At 43.8% G+C, this 12,871-nt stretch overlaps 1 protein-coding gene across 1 annotated transcript in view; it reads left to right on the top strand.

The window, feature by feature from the left end:
* The window catches only part of efl1 (elongation factor like GTPase 1), a 310,425-nt gene that overhangs the window by 180,296 nt on the left and 117,258 nt on the right, over positions 1-12,871 (top strand). The gene's annotated exons all lie outside the window — the stretch shown is intronic.

The following is a 12,871-nucleotide window of genomic DNA, read 5'->3' as shown; positions in this document are numbered from 1 at the left end:
CACTGCCATAGAGAATTATTGGCTCTAATACAAATTGGAAAATCTTTAGCCAGATTTGAATTGGAACGACATCTATTGCACGTCTGTCCATCCTGGAAGAGGGATCCCTCCTCAGTTGCTCTTCCTGAGGTTTCTACCGTTTTTTTTTCCCCGTTAAAGGGTTTTTTTTGGGGAGTTTTTCCTTATCCGCTGTGAGGGTCATAAGGACAGAGGGATGTCGTATGCTGTAAAGCCCTGTGAGGCAAATTGTGATTTGTGATATTGGGCTGTATAAATAAAATTGAATTGAATTGAATTGAATGTCCAGTTTAATATTTCTTCTAATTGCATAGAAAGCTCTCCTTGCTTTGTCTCTCAGATCTTTCACAGCCAAGTTGAAGCTTCCTGTGGAGTTTATGTTGAGGCCAAGGTATGTGTAGTTTTTTGCATGTTGTAATTTAGTGGTGTCCAAATAGAAATTGTGTGTGTTTTCCTGACTTCTGGACTGCTTCTGGAAGATCATAATTTTGGTTTTCTCTGGGTTAACTGTCAGGGCCCAGGTCTGACAGAATGTATGCAGGAGGTTGAGGTGCTGCTGTAGACCTTCTTTTGTTGGTGACAGTAACACCAAGTCATCTGTGTACAGGAGACCCTTAATTTCTGTGCCATTCAGGTTGAGGCCAGGTGCCGTGGATTGATCTAATTGACATGCAAATTCATTAATGTATAAATTGAAGAGGATTGGACTAAGATTGCATCCCTGCCTCACCCCACGACCTTGGGAAAAGAAGGTGTCTAGGCTGTGGGGTGCTCTGGCTGGTTTGTGGGTGCCTGTGTTGACTTGGTTGTGGGGTGTGTTGGTAATGCTGGTGATCCTGTGGGGGCTGGGGTGTCCTGGGTATCCTTGCTGGTAGTCTGGGCTGGTGGTGTCTAGGGGCTATGGGAGGTCTAGAAGGTCTAGAAGGTCTGGGAGGTCTAGAAGGTCTGGGAGGTGTAGGAGGTCTGGGTGGGGTCTGTGCTGGCGGACTGTTCCTCTGGGTGGTGGTGAGGTTCCTGCTGAAGGCGACGTCCTTCAGGGTCTTGGCCAGGATGGGGACTGCTTCTCTGTACAGGTGCACATGGTCATACAGGTAGTCCGGACCTAGTATCGGGTGGTGAGCCAGGAACACATTGGGTTTCAGGGCACAGTCCCTGGAGACGCTGGCGTTCACCCTGTGTATGGTGTGGGGGTGGAAGTCTCTTCTTGGCAGGAGGGTGGAGATGATGATTTTGCTGGTTGGGAAGGTGGTGGAGGCTTTTTCAATCATTCTCCTGAGTGAGTCTGCCACTCTCTCCTGTTGGGACCTTAGGTCGTTGGTGCCTGTGTGGATGATAATATGGCTGGGTGATCCTAGCTCAGCCACGGTCAAGAGCTCCAGGGCTCTCTGGGTGTTAGGGCACCAGATCTTCTCGACTCTATGTTTCGGGAAAAGTGTCTGTTCATCTAGAAACCTTCCGCTGGAGTCCATGAGCAGGATAATTTCAGCCCTTCTGCCTCTGTGTGTCTGTGCAGTCTCAGTGGAGTGTGGATAATCCACTGGTGCTGGGGTGGGCGCATGGCTGTGGCTGGAGGCTGGAGCTGGTTGAGTGAGGTGGGGTGAGCTCCCAGGGGTAGGGCTGTGTGGAGGCTGAGCAGGTGCAGGGCTGGTTTGGGTGGGGATGGTCTGGCTCTGAGGGGTGACTGTAGGTAGAGAGCATTGTGTTTTCAGGCTCTCCTGTAGACTGAGCAGAGTTCTGTCCCACTCCAGCAGCTCCTCTCTCAATGCTGCTGTCTCTGCCTTACAGCTGTCTCTGTCACTTCTCAGCTGCTTCACCTCCTCACTGAGGTAGTCCAGCTGTCTGCTATGACTGGTTCTGTCCTGCTGAAACTCTCTCGACCGAGCATTGAGTATGTCCTCCAATTCTCTCCTGAAGATGGTCAGGGTATCCTGGAAGGAGGGAGAGTTCGGCTGCTGTTGGTCCAGCTGCTCCCTGAGCTGTACCAGCTCTATCTCCATCTGGGAGAACTGTTCCCTCATGATGTTCAGAGCCTCTGAGTGCTCCAGTAGGGGAGGGTCAGTGTCAGCGTCTGCAGGCTCTATATCAGACATGGGGAGAGAAGAGGTGGAGGTTTTGCTTCCATGGGTTAGTGGGGTATTTGTAAGACCCTCCTTCTCCTTTTGAGCCCTGAGTTTCATGGCAGGGAAGTCACCCTCAAACTTTGCCAGGTGTCCTTGAACCATGGCAGTTCCATTTTTAAACAGGTTGACTGTCATGATGGTGTTGTCTGGGTCATTTTCCTCCAATACACTTATCTTCCATCCATTGCAGATACCTGTTCTCTTTACTGAGGAGTAGTGGGAGCTGATGACATTCAGCCAGGCATAAGCTTCATCAGAGTAGAAGATTAAATTACATGCCCTCCCATCTTTATACAGGTCGAGAAAGAGTGTTTCTGGTCTTTCCCGGAGAACTTGTTGTTTATACTTGCCCCTTGCAGTCTTGCTTTTTACAGCTGGGGGATATTCTATTGTCTCAGAGCAGGTAGACATGATGCCACAGATGCCACTGATGCCGTTGCTAGGCAACCGTCCAACTGTTATTTAGCTAGTGTAAGCTAGTTAGCTGTTAGCTTTAATATTTCAGTTGGGATTTTATTTGTAATTTAAAGTGTTAAAACTTACTGTCAGTGTCCAGTAGTTTTCACTTAGTCTTCTTGTTTGTTTAGTTGAGTCCTCCTCTGTCTTCTTCTTTTCTTTTCTTCTAGTTGTTTTGACTGCTTAGGTTAGCAACATTGTTAGCAACATTGTATCCAACCAGCTAAATGTCTTGATCTTTGTCTTGATCTTTGTCTCCAGGGTCCTGTTCCAGCTGTTTTTCCTCTCTTTCTCTTCTCTGGCTTGTTGTGTTGACTTCTGTATTCAAGTTCTTTACTATTTTTCAGTGTTTATCCTATTTCCGAACAAAAAACAATAATATTGTTCAGGAGCTGTTCTTAAGCCACTCTCATACTCTCTCCAGATTAGTGTTGTCACGGTACCAGCGTGTGGACACTCACACTGATTTTTTTATGACGGAAGAGCCGCGCGCCGATGGTTTTAATTAATGGATCGAAGAGTCGCACACTGATAGGCAAAGAGCCGCATGCGGCGCGCGAGCCGCGGGTTGGCCACCCCTGTATATAGCAAAGTCGGCATATTTCAACAGCCCGCCAATGGTGTGTGACCTATTTATTTTACTTGCCAAAACATATTTTTACCCGCATTTGGCGAGTGGCGGGTGCCAATTTTAAACCCTGGGTAAGAGCCATATTACAAATATAATTTGGCAAAGAGATTTCTGTTGTTGTTCTTTGGGCTGTAGCTCTGTGATGGTTAAAGGGAGAGTGATTTGGAGTATAGATGTGGAAAGAGTGGAGTCTCAGCTTTCATTTGAGATGAATGGTGTGTGTTTTGAATAACGTGGTCAAGTTAGAGCCCGAAATATACCGAGTGGGTCGGGATATCGGTGCTGTTAGTTGTTGTTGTTTATTTAGTTGATATTAAAACTGAGTTTGGGGCATGTAAAAAGTTTTTTACAGCCTTGTAGCTGAGGTTCTGCTGTTTAATTTGATGGGCAACATCACTATATTCTTTTGATCAGTGTATTGATACACACCAGGCCTTTATTAGCAGCTCTAGAGGTCCCCCAATTGGTTCAACAGGTTTTAAGTGTACTTTGTCTAAAGTAAATGTTAGCATGCTAACACACTATAACAAGGCGAATGGCGATCATGGTAAACAATGCCCGCTAACATCAGCATTTCATCATTGTAATTGTGAGAATGTTAGCATGGTGATGGTGTGCAACGACCAGCATTACTCAGCTGCCATTTGGTGATTTTAGCAACAAGAATAAACAAGATATTTGGAGCAAAATGTGAAAAATACTTAAAATGTAAATAAACACCAGGCTGAAACAGAATAACTGCACACACCACTACCAGGGGTGTCATGCAACCCCAAAATGTGAGGGGGCACAGTGGATTGGGTTTGTGCGCTATACGCGCACACAAATTTTTGGGGGGGATGCCCTCAAATCACTCATTTTGGGCCCCTGCTGCACAACGCCTTGAGGTTGGATAGGGCCCAAACTCAAAGCCAACCCCCCCGTCCAGACACACACACACACACACACACACACACTTAACACATCTACACCTTGCCATATAAACTATTTTGTGTAAGGAGGAAAGGAGTTTTTCTCAAACAAACCCTAGCAGCTAGGAAAATATTGCAAACATAGCTAAGCTTATTGTATTGCATAAAATATTTGGCTACACACTAACGTTAATACACACAAACGTGAACCCAGGCCGGTTCCCACTACTGACAGCAAAACGTAACATGACGTAAATAACGTTAGCCAATGTTACTGGCAACAGCGTGCCAAGGCAATAAAAAAGGACACAATCATACACACTCACCCATCTTGTTAGGCGGCCTAACGTTGAAACACAGATACACCAAAATAAATCCCGTCCCAAGTTTTTCTGATACTTCCATGGATACTCCCTAGGCTACTAGTAGCTGATTAGTCAGGCAAACGTTACAGTCCAGACATTATAGGCTAACGTTAACCCTTAGGTTAGATCGCCGTCATCGCCGGCGATACCGGGGGGGATACCGATCCCATCGGTGTGTTTATAGCTTACCCGGAAGCCTAGATGTCAAGCCGGTAAGATCGGCTGTCCAATGGGAGACCCGGGTGGCTAAAATCCAATGGGAAAGCTGTGAGCGGTCACATGATCGGCCAAAGATCGTTTATTATCAAGATGGTTGCTCTGTTGCCGTGTGTCATCACTACTAACAGGAAATCTCCCCTAAATCCTAATAAATAATGAGTAAATTACCGTTTATGCATTTTAATAATAATAATAATAATAATACATTTTATTTAAGGGCGCCTTTCATGGCACTCAAGGTCACCTTACAAAAGTACAGAAGTGCATAAAAACAGGGATAAAAACAAACAATAAAATACAATGGACAGTGCAAGGATCAGACGGAGTATGAGAGTTTGAACAGATGGGTTTTCAGTCTGGTTTTAAAGAGGGGTAAGGAGTCCGTGTTGCGGAGGTCAGGGGGGAGGGAGTTCCAAAACTGGGGAGCCGAGCGGCTGAATGCTCGGCCCCCCATGGTGACGAGGCGAGCAGAGGGGACAGAGAGATGGATGGAGGAAGAGGATCGGAGGGTACGGGTAGGTACAGAGATATTAATGAGATCAGAGAGGTATGGAGGGGCAAGACTGTGGATGGCTCTGTATGTATGGAGTAGGATTTTGTATTGAATGCGGTATGTGATGGGGAGCCAGTGGAGCTGCTGCAGGATGGGTGTGATGTGGATGATTTTATGCAAGTTACGGCCACTAAATGGGCCTGAGATGAAGGAGATTATTTAGAATACATTTCACCCAATATGACCACTGATAATAGCTAGATGGTAAAATAATAAGTAAGGTAAAGTAAGTAAAATAAAATTGGTTGAAAAAAAAATCATCCCTCAAATCTGAGGGGGCACGTGCCCCCTTGGTTTCTATTGACGTGACGCGTCTGACCACTACACACATCAGACTGGGCAGTTAGAACATGGTAAGTAACTAAGTAAACTTTATTTAGGCTATATAGCACCTTTCACAGTTAAAAACCACAATGTGCTTCACAATAAATTAAAACAAAACATAAGAACAAAGATGCATAGATTTAGACAGCCATAAAACCCACATTTAACCAAATGCTTGTTTAAATAAAAGTCTACAAATGCATTTTAAAAGTAAGGTATTAGTACTATGGTATTGTGCCTGCTTATGCAGGAGATGTCAGATTACTGGGGCTCATCAATCCTGTGCATCCCTGCATTGTTTTTAGCAATTCATGTTTTATTCTTGCAATTCAATATGGTGGTTCACACAATTAGGATGTGATCTGACCAATTATGCTGTAATATGCTGTACAGGAGGACAAAAACTCAAAGGCATTGAGTAAATGTAATCATATAGGCTTAACACTTTCATCAGATCTTTTTAGTTATTTATTTGTTTTTATGCTCACTGTGCTAATGAACCGTTAAAAAAGCCCCACACCATCAGCCTGTGGCTGCAGATTTGTGATACTGTGTGTTCACATCACAAGACTCTGCACCTTTCTGACAACAAGGTTGTTGCTAGAATTTATAGTCGGGATAGGCAAGTCCAGCCCTACTGTGCTGTCATTGGCTAGATTGTGAACATTGTTTGTCTCCAAACAATCACAGTGAGCAAATGTTCAGAGAGAGCCCTGAGCCATGGTCACGGACCTTGCTGACCTCCCACCTTCCCTCTGGTGCTCTGATGGAGGTGCAGGGCACAGCCTAGGTAAGTGGGGCTTGCTGGTGGCTGCTTAGGGGTTGTGGGATAGAGCCAGGCAGCTGAGAGTCAGGACAGGGCCTGCAGAGAATGTTGTACCCCTTTTCAGCAGTCATGGGTTGGCTTGGCTTGGGCCGTCAGCCTAGCTTGGCAGGAATTTGCATTTCTATAACAGAAGGTGTGTCTCTAACTTATGACGGCTCTTCTTTAGTGATGCAGCTTAAAGCAACTCAATGGAGTTTTTGAGCCCTCAAAATATATATCCAAGATTTTTGTGATGGTACATCAACTCACAATAGGTTGGATGACACCTCCGTCATTGCTTGAGAGCGTTTGTTTCGCTTGCACTGGCACTATGCAGTTTTGGGGTTCAGGTAGGAACCCTGACACTAAAAGGACTACAAAATTTGGCTGCTTTACGGCATACATCATATCCCCCTCCTCTCTTTAGAGTAGCGTAGCCGAACCATGGTGAACAAAGTGTGGCAAGGAGCACTACGGGGAGGATTAGAAGAAAGCCGGACAACACCACCTGGGGACTTACACCCCAGGAAATACTATTTAGAACTTGAATAATGTTGAAGGAATGGATAAGGAGGCACACAGGAACGTTACTGAAGTGTCAGAGACATGATTTTTCCAAGTAACTCAAATGTTTTTACTGTAATAATAATGATCAAAAATAAAGCAAACAGGGACTGGAGCTGCTGAGGAAAAGGGAATGTTAATGAACAAAGGAAAATGCTTAAAGCTGGCAGGGAGATAAAATACTTTTATTACGATTCACTAAAATAACGCCTCAATATCAAAGTTATCAAAGTTAAGTTATTAAAAAGTCTGTATAAGAACCCAAACCAACTTAAACATAACTAAAAAACTAAGCAGAGGCCACATGTGGAGAGGCAGACTAGTGTCCAAGGGTGCTACCGCTACTCACCTCAGGTGCAACACAGCAAACCTCACAGCAACCTTCACAGCAATCTTCACAGCAAACAAATGGTGCAGTCCAGGGTGTCCCCGTGCATTTACTCACATGCATAGAGTGAAAGGACCTCACCACGAGTGCTTAGCGCCCCTGTCACACGTGTCTAGTTGCAAATTAAAAAATAAATATACATATACATATACACTGAACAAAAATATAAACGCACCACTTTTGTTTTTGCTCCCATTTTTCATGAGCTGAACTCAAAGATCTTAAACATTTTCTATCCACACTAAAGACCATTTCCTCACAAATATTGTTCACAAATCTGTCTAAATCTGTGTTAGTGAGCACTTCTCCTTTGCCGAGATAATCCATCCCACCTCACAGGTGTGGCATATCAAGATGCTGATTAGACAGCATGAATATTGCACAGGTGTGCCTTAGGCTGGCTACAATAAAAGGTCACTCTGAAATGTGCAGTTTTGCTTTATTGGGGGGGGGGTCAGAAAACCAGTCAGTATCTGGTGTGACCACCATTTGCCTCATGCAGTGCAACGCATCTCCTTCGCATAGAGTTGATCAGGTTGTTGATTGTGGCCTGTGGAATGTTGGTCCACTCCTCTTCAATGGCTGCGCGCAGTTGCTGGATATTGGCAGGAACTGGAACATGCTGTCATATACGCCGATCCAGAGCATCCCAAACATGCTCAATGGGTGACATGTCCGGTGAGTATGCTGGCCATGCAAGAACTGGGATGTTTTCAGCTTCCAGGAATTGTGTACAGATCCTTGCAACATGGGGCCGTGCATTATCATGCTGCAACATGAGGTGATGGTCGTGGATGAATGGCACAACAATGGGCCTCAGGATCTCTTCCCGATATCTCTGTGCATTCAAAATGCCATCAATAAAATGCACCTGTGTTCGTTGTCCATAACATACGCCTGCCCATACCATAACCCCACTGCCACCATGGGCCACTCGATCCACAGCGTTGACATCAGCAAACCGCCCCCCCACACGACGCCTCACATGCTGTCTGCCATCTGCCCTGAACAGTGAAAACTGAGATTCATCCATGAAGAGAACACCTCTCCAACATGCCAGACGCCATCGAATGTGAGCATTTGCCCACTCAATTGGTTACGACAACGAACTGCAGTCAGGTCGAGACCCCGATGAGGATGACGAGCATGCAGATGAGCTTCCCTGAGACGGTTTCTGACAGTTTGTGCAGAAATTCTTTGGTTATGCAAACCGATTGTTGCAGCAGCTGTCCGGGTGGCTGGTCTCAGACGATCTTGGAGGTGAACATGCTGGATGTGGAGGTCCTGGGCTGGTGTGGTTACACGTGGTCTGTGGTTGTGAGGCCGGTTGGATGTACTGCCAAACTGTCTGAAACGCCTTTGGAGATGGCTTATGGTAGAGAAATGAACATTCAATTCACAGGCAACAGCTCTGGTGGACATTCCTGCAATCAGCATGCCAATTGCACGCTCCCTCAAAACTTGCGACATCTGTGGCATTGTGCGGTGTGATAAAACTGCACATTTCAGAGTGGCCTTTTATTGTAGCCAGCCTAAGGCACACCTGTGCAATATTCATGCTGTCTAATCAGCATCTTGATATGCCACACCTGTGAGGTGGGATGGATTATCTCGGCAAAGGAGAAGTGCTCACTAACACAGATTTAGACAGATTTGTGAACAATATTTGTGAGGAAATGGTCTTTAGTGTGGATAGAAAATGTTTAAGATCTTTGAGTTCAGCTCATGAAAAATGGGAGCAAAAACAAAAGTGGTGCGTTTATATTTTTGTTCAGTGTATATGTTGGAGCCATCACGGCACAACGTAAGGCACAGTAATTAACTTTTGTGTGTGTTGACCGTCCGTCCAGTAACCCGCTTGAGGCCTCACTTGATGTTGTGTTTACCACCGGACTGGAATTGACTCACAACAAAATTAGCATTTTTGATTGGCCGATGTTAGTGCTATCCGCTCACTACTGCTAATGTTTAGTCATGACCAACATTACCATAACACTAAAAAGTCAACAAGAATAGTCGCGGTGGCAGACCTAATAATATATTGATGCATTTGGCAGGTATTCAGCATTTCAATCTAGTCTAGCTTTTACCTTTTACTGAACATACATTGTAGATATTTATGCAAATAGCACTGGAACTGCCTATTGGTCCTGAACTGCAGTAACACAAAACAGACACTTCATGACAGATACTAGTCTCTAAAAACTAGTACTAGTACTGTAACTCTTACCTACTACAGCACCTAGTAAAAACACATTGTACATTATTGCAAATCATGAGGACATTGCTAATGCAGTGAGGTGCATGATTGTCCATGGACATTAGAAATAACTGTACATTGTTACTTTTGATAGTCACAAAATAATAATAACTAGTAGAACTGTAGAAAAGAAAAGAAGTTATGACCTATGATTCTGGCTGCTACATTCTGTACCCAGGCTCCTACAAGAAATGTGATATTAATATTATAATTTTGTTAATTTTGTTTAACGTCCCTCAGAAGCAAAGCAAACATCCCCAGTGTTTACACACATTAATCTGATGATAATAAAACACCAAATAATTTTATTGATTCAACAAGCACTACAACCAGAACAGGTATGGACATTGAACCAAAACCAATTACACCCAACCATCACTGAAACAAAACAGAGGATACATTGGATAGTTTTCTATGCATGGTTATTGAAAGAATAACAACACAACAAGAAGTGTTTAGGTATACGATTCTTTAATAAATCAGTAGTCAGGATGTAAGTACAAAGCCTTTCATGTTAAGGCTGATAACATCATTTGGGTACCTAAAAAGAGTACATTTGTGTTAACAGGTTAGGCAGGCATGCATGCAACTGGTGGCCAGCAGCAGATTCCCAGAGGCTGACATCAGTGAGGAGCAGGTGACAGGCAGTGTGCACACCCTGACAGTCAGTGTCGGCACCCAGAGCGATCCATTTCAACAGGATACAGAAGAGGGAGACAATAAGCAGTACATTTTCACAGGCGCTTTGACAGATGACATACTTACCAACCAGGTCATAAACAATGACCACTCATACTGTACATCTGTGGAAGGCCTCTCCCCAGCTAGGGCTACATCATCTCCGCAAGATCTTGACCTTATCAGTGAGGGTTGTGAAGAGTCTGAGGAACAAAGCTCAATGGAAGAGAGTCAAGATAATTCCTATGATGAGTTTGAGTTGAGTTGTGAGGGAAGCATCAGTGATGAGGATCAAAGTGATAATAATAATAATAAAATAAATAATTATTTGTTTGATGATAAACTTTTAAACATGTATTAGAGCAACATAACTACTACTAAATAGCATTTAAATGCACATCAACCACTTCATTAAATTTAAACAGTAAATCATATTTAATTGCAAACACTGAACAAAAAACTTAAAATTCATCATACATGTCTGCATATTCAAATCCATAGTACTCCGGGGAGGGGAAAACTGCCCTGATGGAGCCGACCACACAGGCTGGAATCGGGACCCGGTTCTTCCTTCCCAAATGGCCCCTGGCCCAGAGGGTAAACTGCCTGTAGGCAGTCAACCTAAAGAGACTGATGGAAAAGAAATGTATTGGTTAGATTTAGTAAACAATATTTGAACATAGGTGATATACATTCTGATAGACGGGATGATGACTCTGATATAACATATAAGATTAGATTAGATTAGATAGAACTTTATTAATCCCTTGGGAAGACTCCCTCAGGGAAATTAAGAAAGATGATATAAGATGTATGTTTGATATTTTTAAGTATGGCTGTTGTATTACTGCTTTTTCTATATACTTTATTGAACTGTTAATTGTTTTTGGATGTTCATCACCCTGGGCAGTTTGGATGGATAACCACACCTGCCATCATCGAGCTTATCAGCCTATTGGTGTGCATGATGTATAAATATAGATATGTTTTCCATTTTTGAACATTGTGACCTGACGAAGATCCAAGTAGGATAAAACGTTGTCATTATTATACTTTTGTGGCTTGGAGTAAGTGTGCAGAAGTTACCTTTTTTCATAGTGTTAGTACAACCACATGTTTCCATACATTTCCTCTCCAGAACTATCTGCTCTTCATGCAGTCTCATTTTTTAAGCTCATAAACAAGTTGTTTGTTGTCAGGAAAGATACATCAGGGCATCTTTTTTCTTTTATATATGTACACTTGTTAGAGTGTGAGAGTGAAAATTCATTCAAAAAAAAATTCACTTTTATGTATTATTCTATATCACCTACAAAGTACAAAATATTGAATCATTCCTTTCAGATTCCAGAATATACGTCAACTGTGTATTGCTAATCTCACTCAAAAGTTATTGAGGATAAACCCGTCTGAAAGACATCAAACTGTCTGCGCCACAGTGTTTTGACAGCGGTTTCCCAAACGTTGGTTTCATAACATGCTGCACAACACAATGTAAACAAACTACGTATAGAAAGCATTCATGTGGCATTATATTGTTATGTCAGGCCTCTCAGACATGTTCCGCATCTAACTGGTTCGTTCACCAGTAGCAATATGTAACATAGTCAGCTAGGTGAACTGGCGAACTAATGTTAGGTACCAGCATTGATAGCTAATAGCTGTTAGCGTCAACTAGCTAACGCTAAGGGTTAGCTAGCAATTAGTACTGGAGAAATGACATAAACAAAGACGTTTCAGTCAGACAGCAACTGTATGTAAACAAACAGCACATGGAAACATTGTTCGCCTTGTATGTTATCATATTCCTGGCCAACACCGTAGTGCATGCATTTGTTTTCTTTACTGCATACAGTTAGAGTCATTCGCCCGTGGTTACAGCTAGCTTGACTTACCTGCTGTTGACGGGACGCTGCAGCGTCTCAGCTCTGACATTCCTCAGCGAAAGCATCGCTACCTCCAGCACGTCCACCTCCCAGCACAGGATGCTGAATGAGCGCACCATGGTGATGCAGGGGTGGTCATGGAGAAGATGGTCCAGACCAGCCTCCTGGCAGCAAATGGACTCTGGCACAGTGGGCATCGGCGTACAATTACACCACGTAATGTTGCCGACACGCCCATGACCCCAAATCACCGGCTCAACCACTTCTTCCTTCCGTACCATTGCTCGATTCCCACGCCTTATAGGCTCATATGCGTAGGCAACGGGGCTTGTCACAGACTCAACAGGCCTCTCCAGTTTGTCTTCCTCCATTGTCAAAAAGTGTGGCGCTCAGCCCGGTTCAGAAGTGCTCCACTGTCTTCACTTCACTGCGATCGCTAGCTCGACAGCCACTCCACTGACGTCACATCCGGCGACACAACAGACATGGCGCCGCCCTTAGTTTTGACAGCTGAACTTAAATGACAGGATTTTGAGATTCCTTTCATTTTCAGTGTTTAAACTAAAATTATCTTTTTAGGGTGAGAGACCCTCTTTAAATTATGATAACTATGTGTAGTGTTTCATGTCCTGTTTATAGCATTGTATCAACCTGGGAGCTACAGCATTAGCATAATTCAGTAAATTGTTTCAG

The sequence above is a fragment of the Epinephelus fuscoguttatus genome, linkage group LG2 (assembly GCF_011397635.1).
Source record: "Epinephelus fuscoguttatus linkage group LG2, E.fuscoguttatus.final_Chr_v1".
NCBI lineage: Eukaryota > Metazoa > Chordata > Actinopteri > Perciformes > Serranidae > Epinephelus > Epinephelus fuscoguttatus.
This window is presented reverse-complemented; position numbering and strand designations above follow the sequence as displayed.